Here is an 11,452-nt window from a genome sequence, read left to right as displayed (position 1 = left end):
CAGCGAGCAAGTAGAAATCAAGTAGGAGCATCAATTGTTGATGGTTAAACCACTAGTTTCAAGAAGGGCAAGGGAAAGAAGGGATACTTCATGAAACGGCAAAATCAGTTGCTGCTCTAGTGAAGAAACCCAAGGTTGAACCCAAACCCGAGACTAAGTGCTTCTGTAATGAGGGGAACGGTCACTGAAGCTGAAATACCCTAGATACTTGGTAGATGAGAAGGCTGGCAAGGTCGACAGAAGTATTTTGAATATACGTTATATTATTGTGTACTTTACTAGTACTCCTAGTAGCACCAGGGTAATAAATACCGGTTCGGTTGCTAAGTGTTAGTAACTCGAAATAAAAGGCTACGGAGACTAGCTAAAGGTGAGATGACGATATGTTGGAAGTATTTCCAAGGTTGATGTGATCAAACATCACACGCTCCCTCTACCATCGGGACTGGTGTTAAACCGAAATAATTGTTATTTGGTGTTTGCGTTGAGCATAGACATGATTGGATTATGTTTATCGCCATACGGTTATTCATTTAAGGAGAATAATGGTTACTCTATTTATTTGAATAATACCTCAATGGTCTTGCACCTAAAATGAATGGTTTTTTGAATCTCGATCGTTGTGATACACATGTTCATGCCAAAAGATATAAGATAGTAATGATAGTACCACATACTTGTGGCACTGCCATTTGAGTCATGTTGGTATAAAACACATGAAGAAGCTCCATGTTGATGGATCTTTGGACTCACTCGTTTTTGAAAAGATTGAGGCATGCGAACCATGTCTATTGGTAGATATGCATGAAGAAACTCCATGCAGATGGATCGTTTGGACTCACTTGATTTTGAATCACTTGAGACATGCAAATCATACCACATGGGCAAGATGACTGAAAGGCCTCGTTTTCAGTAAGATGGAACAAGAAAGCAACTTGTTGGAAGTAATACATTTTCATGTGTGCAGTCCAATGAGTGCTGAGGCACGCAGTGGATATCGTTATGTTCTTACATCACAGATGATTTGAGTAGATGCTGAGTATATTTACTTGATGAAACACAAGTCTGAATTATTGAAAGGTTTAAGTAATTTCAGAGTGAAGTTGAAGATCGTCGTGACAAGATGATAAAATGTCTATTATATGATCATAAAGATGAATATCTGAGTTACGAGTTTGGTACACAATTAAGACATTGTAGAAATTGTTTCACAACTAATACCGTCTGGAACACCATAGTGTGATGGTGTGTCCGAACATCATAACTGCACCCTATTGGATATGGTGCATACCATGATGTCTCTTATCGAATTACCACTATCGTTTATGGGTTAGACATTAGAGACAACCACATTCACTTTAAATAGGGAACCACACAATTCCGTTGAGACGACACCGTATGAACTATGGTTTAGAGAAACCTAAGCTGTCATTTCTTAAAAGTTTGGGGCTGCGATGCTTATGTGAAAAAGTTTCAGGTGATAAGCTCGAACCCAAAGCGGATAAATGCATCTTCATTGAATACCCAAAAATAGTTGGGTATACCTCCTATTTTAGATCCGGAAGCAAAAGTGATTGTTTCTAGAAACGAGTCCTTTCTCGAGGAAAAGTTTCTCTCGAAAGAATTGAGTGGGAGGATGGTGGAGACTTGATGAGGTTATTGAACTGTCACTTCAACTAGTGTGTAGAAGGGACATGAAGTTGTTCCTGTGGCACCCACACCAATTGAAGTGGAAGCTTATGATAGTGATCATGAAACTTCAGATCAAGTCACTACCAAACCTCATAGGTCGACAAGGATGCGTACTACTTCAGAGAGGTACGTAATCCTGTCTTGGAAGTCATGTTGCTAGACAACAATGAACCTACGAGCTATGGAGAAGCGATGGTGGGCCCGGATTCCGACGAATGGCTCGAGGCCATAAAATCCGAGAGAGGATCCATGTATAAAACAAAGTATAGACTTTGAAAGAACTACTTGATGGTCGTAAGGCTGTTGGGTGCAGATGGATTTTAAAAGGAAGACGGACAATGATGGTAAGTGTCACCATTAAGAAAGCTCGACTTGTCGTTAAAATGTTTCCCGACAAGTTCAAGGAGTTGACTACGATGAGACTTTCTCACTCGTAGCGATGCTAAGAGTTTGTTGGAATTATGTTAGCAGTTACTGCATTATTTATGAAATCTTGTAGATAGGATGTCAAAACATTGTTTCCTCGACGATTTTCTTGAGGAAAGGTTGTATGTGATACAACCAGAAGGTTTTGTCAATCCTGAAAGATGCTAACAAGTATGCAAAGCTCCAGCAATCCTTCTAAGGACCGGAGTAAGCATCCCGGAGTTGGAATGTACGCTTTGATGAGATGATCAAAGATTTTGGGTTTATACAAAGTTTATGAGAAACTTTTATTTCCAAAGAAGTGAGTGGGAGCACTATAGAATTTTTGATGAGTATATGTTGTTAACATATTGTTGATCAGAAATGATGTAGAATTTCTAGAAGCATGCAGGGTTATTTGAAAAGTGTTTTTCAATGGAAAACCTAGATTAAGCTACTTGAACATTGAGCATCAAGATCTATAAGGATAGATCAAAACGCTTAATAGTACTTTCAAATGAATACATACCGTGACAAGATTTGAAGGAGTTCAAAATAGATTAGCAAAGAAGGAGTTCTTGGCTGTGTTACAAGGTGTAAGCATTGAGTAAGACTCAAGACCTGACCATGGCAGAAGAGAGAGAAAGGACGAAGGTCGTCCCCTATGCTTTAGACGTAGGCTCTACAGTATTCTATTCTGTGTACCGCACCTGAAGTGTGCCTTGCCATGAGTCAGTCAAGGGGTACAAGAGTGATCCAGGAATGGATCACATGACAGCGGTCGAACTTATGCTTAGTAACTAGTGGACTAAGAAATTTTCTCGATTATGGAGGTGGTAAAAGAGTTCTTCGTAAAGGGTTTCGTCGATGCAAGCTTTGACACCAATACGGATGACTCTGAGGAGTAAACTGGATTCGTATAGTAGAGCAGTTATTTCGAATAGCTCCAAGTAGTGCGTGGTAGCTGCATCTACAAGATGACATAGAGATTTGTAAAGCACACATGGATCTGAAAGGTTCAGACCCATTGACTAATAAACCTCTCTCACAAGCGAGATATGAACAAACCCCATGGGTGTTGGATTCATTACAATCACATAGTGATATGAACTAGATTATTGACTCTAGTGCACGAGTAGAACACAATTTTGTTGTGGGCGTAGATGTTGTCAACTTTCTTGCCGCTACTAGTCTTATTTTGCTTCAGCGGTATTGTGGGATGAAGCGGCCCGGACCAACCTTACACGTACGCTTACGTGAGACCGGTTCCACCGAATGACATGCACTAGTTGCATAAGGTGGCTGGCGGGTGTCTGTCTCTCCCACTTTAGTTGGAGCGGATTTGATGAAAAGGGTCCTTATGAAGGGTAAATAGAAGTTGACAAATCACGTTGTGGCTTTAACGTAGGTAAGAAAACGTTCTTGCTAGAACCCTCTTGCAGCCACGTAAAACTTGCAACAACAATTAGAGGACGTCTAACTTGTTTTTGCAGCAAGTGTTCTGTGATGTGATATGGCCAAAGTTGTGATGAATGATGAATGATATATATGTGATGTATGAGATCATGTTCTTGTAATAGGAATCACGACTTGCATGTCGATGAGTATGACAATCGGCAGGAGCCATAGGAGCTGTCTTTATTTTTGTATGACCTGCGTGTTATTGAGAAACGCCATGTAATTACTTTACTTTATTGCTAAACGTGTTGGCCCTAGTAGTAGAAGTAATAGTTGGTGAGCAACTTCATGGAGACACGATGATGGAAGATCATGGTGTCATGCGGTGACAAGATGATCATGGAGCCCCAGATGGAGATCAAAGGGAAGCTATATGATACTGGCCATATCATGTACTATTATTTGATTGGCATGTGATGTTTATCATGTTTTGCATCTTGTTTACTTAGAACGACGGTAAGTAAAATAAGATGATCCTCATAATAATTTCAAGAAAGTGTTTCCCCTAACTGTGCACCGTGCGACAGTTCGTTGTTTCGAAGCACCACGTGATGATCGGGTGTGATAGATTCCAACGTTCACATACAACGGGTGTAAGACAGATTTACACATGCAAACACTTAGGTTGACTTGACGAGCCTAGCATGTACAGACATGGCCTCGGAACACAGAAGACCGAAAGGTCGAGCATTGAGTCGTATAGAAGATACGATCAACATGAAGATGTTCACCGATGTTGACTAGTCCGTCTCACGTGATGATCGGACACGGCCTAGTTAACTCGGATCATGTTATACTTAGATGACTGGAGGGATGTCTATCTAAGTGGGAGTTCATTGAATAATTTGATTAGATGAACTTAATTATCATGAACTTAGTCTAAAATCTTTACAATATGTCTTGTAGATCAAATGGCCAACGTTGTCCTCAACTTCAACGCGTTCCTAGAGAAAACAAGCTGAAAGACGATGGCAGCAACTATACGGACTGGGTCCGGAACCTGAGGATCATCCTCATAGCTGCCAAGAAAGATTATGTCCTACAAGCACCGCTAGGTGAAGCACCTGCTCTCCCTGCAGAACAAGACGTTATGAACGCTTGGCAGACACGTACCGATGATTACTCCCTCGTTCAGTGCGGCATGCTTTACAGCTTAGAGACCGGGGCTCCAAAAGCGTTTTGAGAGACACGGAGCATATGAGATGTTCGAAGAGCTGAAAATGGTTTTTCAAGCTCATGCCCGGGTCGAGAGATATGAAGTCTCCGACAAGTTCTTCAGCTGTAAGATGGAGGAAAATAGTTCTGTCAGTGAGCACATACTCACTATGTCTGGGTACATAACCGCTTGACTCAGCTGGGAGTTAATCTCCCGGATGACGCGGTCATTGACAGAATCCTTCAGTCGCTTCCACCGAGCTACAAGAGCTTTGTGATGAACTTCAATATGCAGGGGATGGAAAAGACCATTCCTGAAGTATTTGCAATGCTGAAATCAGCAGAGGTAGAAGTCAAAAAGGAACATCAAGTGTTGATGGTGAATAAAACCACTAAGTTCAAGAAAGGCAAGGGTAAAAAGAACTTCAAGAAGGACGGCAAGGAAGTTGCTGCGCCCGGCAAGCAAGCTGTCGGGAAGAAGTCAAAGAATGGACCCAAGCCTGAGACAGAGTGCTTTTATTGCAAAGGGAAGGGGCACCTTCACTAGCGGAATTTTTAGCAGGGTGTACCAGCGGACAAGAAGGCCGGCAACACCAAAGGTATATTTTTGATATACATGTAATGATGTGTACCCTTACCAGTACTCGTAGTGACTCCTGGGTATGATACCCGGTGGGTTGCTCATATTTGTAACTCACAGCAGGAGCTGCGGAATAAACGGAGACTGGCAAAGGACGAGGTGACGATGCGCGTCGGGAATGGTTCCAAGGTCGATGTGATCGCCGTCGGCACGCTGCCTCTACATTTACCTACGGGATTAGTTTTAAACCTCAATAATTGTTATTTAGTGCCAGCTTTGAGCGCATGACATTGTATCGGGGATCTCGTTTAATTCGAGATGGCTACTCATTTAAATCTGAGAATAATGGTTGTTCCATTTATATGAGAGATATGTTTTATGGTCATGCTCCTATGGTAAATGGTTTATTCTTAATGAATCTCGAGCGTATTGCTACACATATTCATAGTGTGAGTACCAAAAGATGTAAGGTTGATAATGATAGTCCCACATACTTGTGGCACTGCCGCCTTGGTCACATAGGTGTCAAACGCATGAAGAAGCTCCATGCAGATGGACTTTTAGAGTCTCTTGATTATGAATCATTTGACACGTGCGAACCATGCCTCATGGGTAAAATGACCAAGACTCCATTCTCAGGAACAATGGAGCGAGCAACCAACTTATTGGAAATCATACATACTGATGTGTGTGGTCCAATGAGTGTTGAGGCTCGTGGTGGCTATCGTTATGTTCTTACCCTCACTGATGACTTGAGTAGATATGGGCATGTCTATTTAATGAAACACAAGTCTGAGACCTTTGAAAAGTTCAAGAAATTTCAGAGTGAGGTTGAGAATCAACGTGACAGGAAAATCAAGTTCTTGCGATCAGATCGTGGAGGACAATACTTGAGTCACGAGTTTGGCACACACTTAAGAAAATGTGGAATAGTTTCACAACTGACGCCGCCTGGAACACCTTAGCGTAATGGTGTGTCCGAACGTCGTAATCGCACTCTATTAGATATGGTGCGATCTATGATGTCTCTTACCGATTTACCACTATCATTTTGGGGCTATGCTTTAGAGACTACCGCATTCACTTTAAATAGGGCTCCGTCGAAATCCGTTGAGACGACACGTATGAATTATGGTTTGGGAAGAAACCTAAGCTGTCCTTTCTAAAAGTTTGGGGATGCGATGCTTATGTCAAGAAACTTCAACCTGAAAAGCTCGAACCCAAGTCAGAAAAATGCGTCTTCATAGGATACCCTAAAGAAACTATTGGGTATACCTTCTACCTCAGATCCGAAGGCAAGATCTTTGTTGCCAAGAATGGATCCTTTCTAGAGAAGGAGTTTCTCTCGAAAGAAGTAAGTGGGAGGAAAGTAGAACTTGATGAAGTATTACCTCTTGAACCGGAAAGTGGCGCAACTCAGGAAAATGTTCCTGTGGTGCCTGCACCAATTAGAGAGGAAGTTAATGATGATGATCAAGATACTTCTGATCAAGCACCTACTGAAATTCGAAGGTCCACAAGGACACATTCCGCACCAGAATGGTATGGCAACCCTGTCTTGGAAATCATGTTGTTAGACAACGGTGAACCTTCAAACTATGAAGAAGCGATGGCGGGCCCGGATTCCGACAAATGGCTGGAAGCCATGAAATCCGAGATAGGATCCATGTATGAAAACGAAGTATGGACTTTGACTGACTTGCCCGTTGAGCGGCGAGCCATAGAAAATAAATGGATCTTTAAGAAGAAGACAAACGCGGATGGAAATGTGACCATCTATAAAGCTCGGCTTGTCGCTAAGGGTTATCGACAACTTCAAGGGGTTGACTACGATGAGACTTTCTCACCCGTAGCGAAGCTGAAGTCCGTCCGAATCATTTTAGCAATTGCCGCATTCTATGATTATGAGATATGGCAAATGGACGTCAAAACGGCATTCCTTAATGGTTTCCTTAAGGAAGAATTGTATATGATGGAGCCGAAAGGTTTTGTCGATCCTAAGAATGCTGACAAGGTGTGCAAGCTCCAACGCTCGATTTATGGGTTGGTGCAAGCATCTCGGAGTTGGAACATTCGCTTTGATGAGATGATCAAAGTGTTTGGGTTTATGCAGACTTATGGAGAAGCCTGCGTTTACAAGAAAGTGAGTGGGAGCTCTGTAGCATTTCTCATATTATATGTAGATGACATACTTTTGATGGGAAATGATATAGAGCTTTTGGACGGCATTAAGGCCTACTTGAATAAGAGTTTTTCAATGAAGGACCTTGGAGAAGCTGCTTATATATTAGGCATCAAGATCTATAGAGATAGATCAAGACGCCTCATAGGTCTTTCACAAAGCACATACCTTAATAAGATATTGAAGAAGTTCAATATGGATCAGTCTAAGAAGGGGTTCTTGCCTGTGTTGCAAGGTGTGAAATTGAGCTCAGCTCAATTTCCGACCACGGCAGAAGATATAGAAGAGATGAGTGTCATCCCCTATGCCTTAGCCATAGGTTCTATTATGTATGCCATGCTGTGTACCAGACCTGATGTAAACCTTGCCGTAATTAAGTTTGGTAGGTAGGTACCAAAGTAATCCCGGCAAGGAACACTGGACAGCGGTCAAGAATATCCTGAAGTACCTGAAAAGGACTAAGGAAATGTTTCTCGTTTATGGAGGTGACGAAGAGCTCGTCGTAAAGGGTTAAGTCGATGCTAGCTTCGACACATATCTGGATGACTCTAAGTCACAAACCGGATACGTGTATATGTTGAATGGTGGAGCAGTAAGCTGGTGCAGCTGCAAGCATAGCGTCGTGGCGGGATCTACATGTGAAGCGGAGTACATGGCGGCCTCGGAGGCAGCGCATGAAGCAATTTGGGTGAAGGAGTTCATCATCGACCTAGGAGTCATACCCAATGCGTCGGGGCCGATCAAACTCTTCCGTGACAACACTGGAGCTATTACACTTGCCAAGGAGCCCAGGTTTCACAAGAAGACCAGGCACATCAAGCGTCGCTTCAACTCCATTCGTGAAAATGTTCAAGATGGAGACATAGATATTTGTAAAGTACATACAGACCTGAATGTCGTAGATCTGTTGACTAAACCTCTCCCTAGGGCAAAACATGATCAACACCAGAACTCTATGGGTGTTCGATTCATCACAATGTAACTAGATTATTGACTCTAGTGCAAGTGGGAGACTATTGGAAATATGCCCTAGAGGCAATAATAAAAGGTATTATTATATTTCCTTGTTTCATGATAATTGTCTTTATTCATGCTATAATTGTGTTATCCGGAAATTCGTAATACATGTGTGAATAACAGACACCAACATGTTGTCCCTGTGTAAGCCTCTAGTTGACTAGCTCGTTGATCAACAGATAGTCATTGGTTTCCCTGACTATGACATTGGATGTCATTGATAACGAGATCACATCATTAGGAGAATGATGTGATGGACAAGACCCAATCCTAAACATAGCACAAGATCGTATAGTTCGTTTGCTAGAGTTTTTCCAATGTCAAAGTATCTTTTCCTTAGACCATGAGATCGTGTAACTCCCGGATACCGTAGGAGTGCTTTGGGTATACCAAACGTCACAACGTAACTGGGTGACTATAAAGGTAGACTACGGGTATCTCCGAAAGTGTCTGTTGGGTTGACATGGATCAAGACTGGGATTTGTCACTCCGTATGACGGAGAGGTATCACTGGGCCCACTCGGTAATGCATCATCATAATGAGCTCAAAGTGACCAAGTGTCTGGTCACGGGATCATGCATTACGGTACGAGTAAAGTGACTTGCCGGTAACGAGATTGAACGAGGTATTGGGATACCGACGATCGAATCTCGGGACAAGTAACATATCGATTGACAAAGGGAATTGCATACGGGGTTGCTTGAATCCTCGACATCGTGGTTCATCCGATGAGATCATCGAGGAGCATGTGGGAGCCAACATGGGTATCCAGATCCCGCTGTTGGTTATTGACCGGAGAGCCGTCTCGGTCATGTCTACATGTCTCCCGAACCCGTAGGGTCTACACACTTAAGGTTCGGTGATGCTAGGGTTGTAGAGATATGAATATGCAGTAACCCGAAAGTTTTTCGGAGTCCCGGATGAGATCCCGGACGTCACGAGGAGTTCTGGAATGGTCCGGAGGTGAAGAATTATATATAGGAAGTGCTGTTTCGGCCATCGGGACAAGTTTCGGGGTCGCCGGTATTGTACCGGGACCACCGGAAGGGTCCCGGGGGTCCACCGGGTGGGGCCACCTATCCCGGAGGGCCCCATGGGCTGAAGTGGGAGGGAACCCAGCCCATAGTGGGCTGGGGCGCCACTCCCCTAGGGCCCATGCGGCTAGGGTTGAGGGGAAACCCTAAAGGGGGCGCCCCCTTGCTTGGGGGGCAAGCCCCCCACCCTAGGCCGCCGCCCCCCTAGTAGATTCCATCTACTAGGGCCGGCGCCCCCCTAGCACCCCTATATATAGTGGGGGAGAGGAGGGACTTCACACCCCAGCCCCTGGCGCCTCCCTCTCTCCCCGTTACGTCTCTCTCGCGTAGTATAGGCGAAGCCCTGCTACTGTGACGCCCTGCATCCACCACCACGCCGTCGTGCTGCTGGATCTTCATCAACCTCTCCTTCCCCCTTGCTGGATCAAGAAGGAGGAGACGTCTCCCGTCCCGTACGTGTGTTGAACACGGAGGTGCCGTCCGTTCGGCGCTTGGTCATCGGTGATTTGGATCACGTCGTGTTCGACTACATCATCACCGTTCTTTGAACGCTTCCGTGCGCGATCTACAAAGGTATGTAGATGCATCCGATGACTCGTTGCTAGATGAACTCCTAGATGGATCTTGGTGAGACGAGTAGGAAATTTTTGTTTTCTGCAACGTTCCCCAACAATAAACAGAGTAACCATTATTCTCCTTAAATGAATAACCGTATTGCGATAGACATAATCCAATCATGTCTATGCTCAACGCAAACACCAATCTCGATGGTAGAGGGAGCGTGCGATGCTTGATCATATCAACATTGGAAACACTTCCAACACATATCGTCAGCTCACCTTTAGCTAGTCTCCGTTTATTCCGTAGCTTTTATTTCGAGTTACTAACACTTAGCAACCGAACCGGTATCTAATACCCTGGTGCTACTAGGAGTACTAGTAAAGTACACATCAACACAATGTATATCCAATATACTTCTATCGACCTTGCCAGCCTTCTCATCTACCAAGTATCTAGGGTAATTCTGCTCCAGTGGCTGTTCCCCTTATTACAGAAGCACTTAGTCTCGGGTTTGGGTTCAACCTTGGGTTTCTTCACTAGAGCAGCAGCTGATTTGCCGTTTCATGAAGTATCCCTTCTTGCCCTTGCCCTTCTTGAAACTAGTGGTTTCACCAACCATCAACAATTGATGCTCCTTCTTGATTTCTACTTTTGTGGTGTCAAACATCGCGAATATCTCAAGGATCATCATATATGTCCCTGATATATTATAGTTCATCACGAAGCTCTAGCAGCTTGGTGGTAATGACTTCGGAGAAACATCACTATCTCATCTGGAAGATCAACTCCCACTCGATTCAAATGCATTGTTGTACTCAGACAATCTGAGCACAAGCTCAACAATTGAGCTTTTCTCCCTTTAGTTTGCAGGCTAAGAAAATCGTCGGAGGTCTTATACCTCTTGACGTGGGCACGAGCCTGAAATTCCCAATTTCAGCCCTCAAAACATCTCATATGTTTCGCGACGTTTCAAAACGTCTTCGGTGCCTCAATCTAAACCGTTTAACTGAACTATCACGTAGTTATCAAAATGTGTATGTCAGATGTTCGCAACATCCACAGACGACGTTCGAGGTTCAGCACACTGAGCGGTGCATTAAGGACATAAGCCTTCTATGAAGCAATGAGGACAATCCTCAGTTTACGGACCTAGTCCGCATAATTGCTACTATCAACTTTCAACTAAATTTTCTCTAGGAACATATCTAAACAGGTAGAACTGATACGCGAGCTACGACATAATTTGCGAAGATCCTTTTTGACTTATGTCAGGATAATTAGTTTTCATTCTTATGAACTCCCACTCAGATAGACATCCCTTCTAGTCATCTAAGATTACATGATCCGAAGTCAACTAGGCCGTGTCC

This window comes from Triticum urartu, chromosome 1 (genome assembly GCF_003073215.2).
Source record: "Triticum urartu cultivar G1812 chromosome 1, Tu2.1, whole genome shotgun sequence".
Taxonomy (NCBI): domain Eukaryota; kingdom Viridiplantae; phylum Streptophyta; class Magnoliopsida; order Poales; family Poaceae; genus Triticum; species Triticum urartu.
This window is presented reverse-complemented; position numbering follows the sequence as displayed.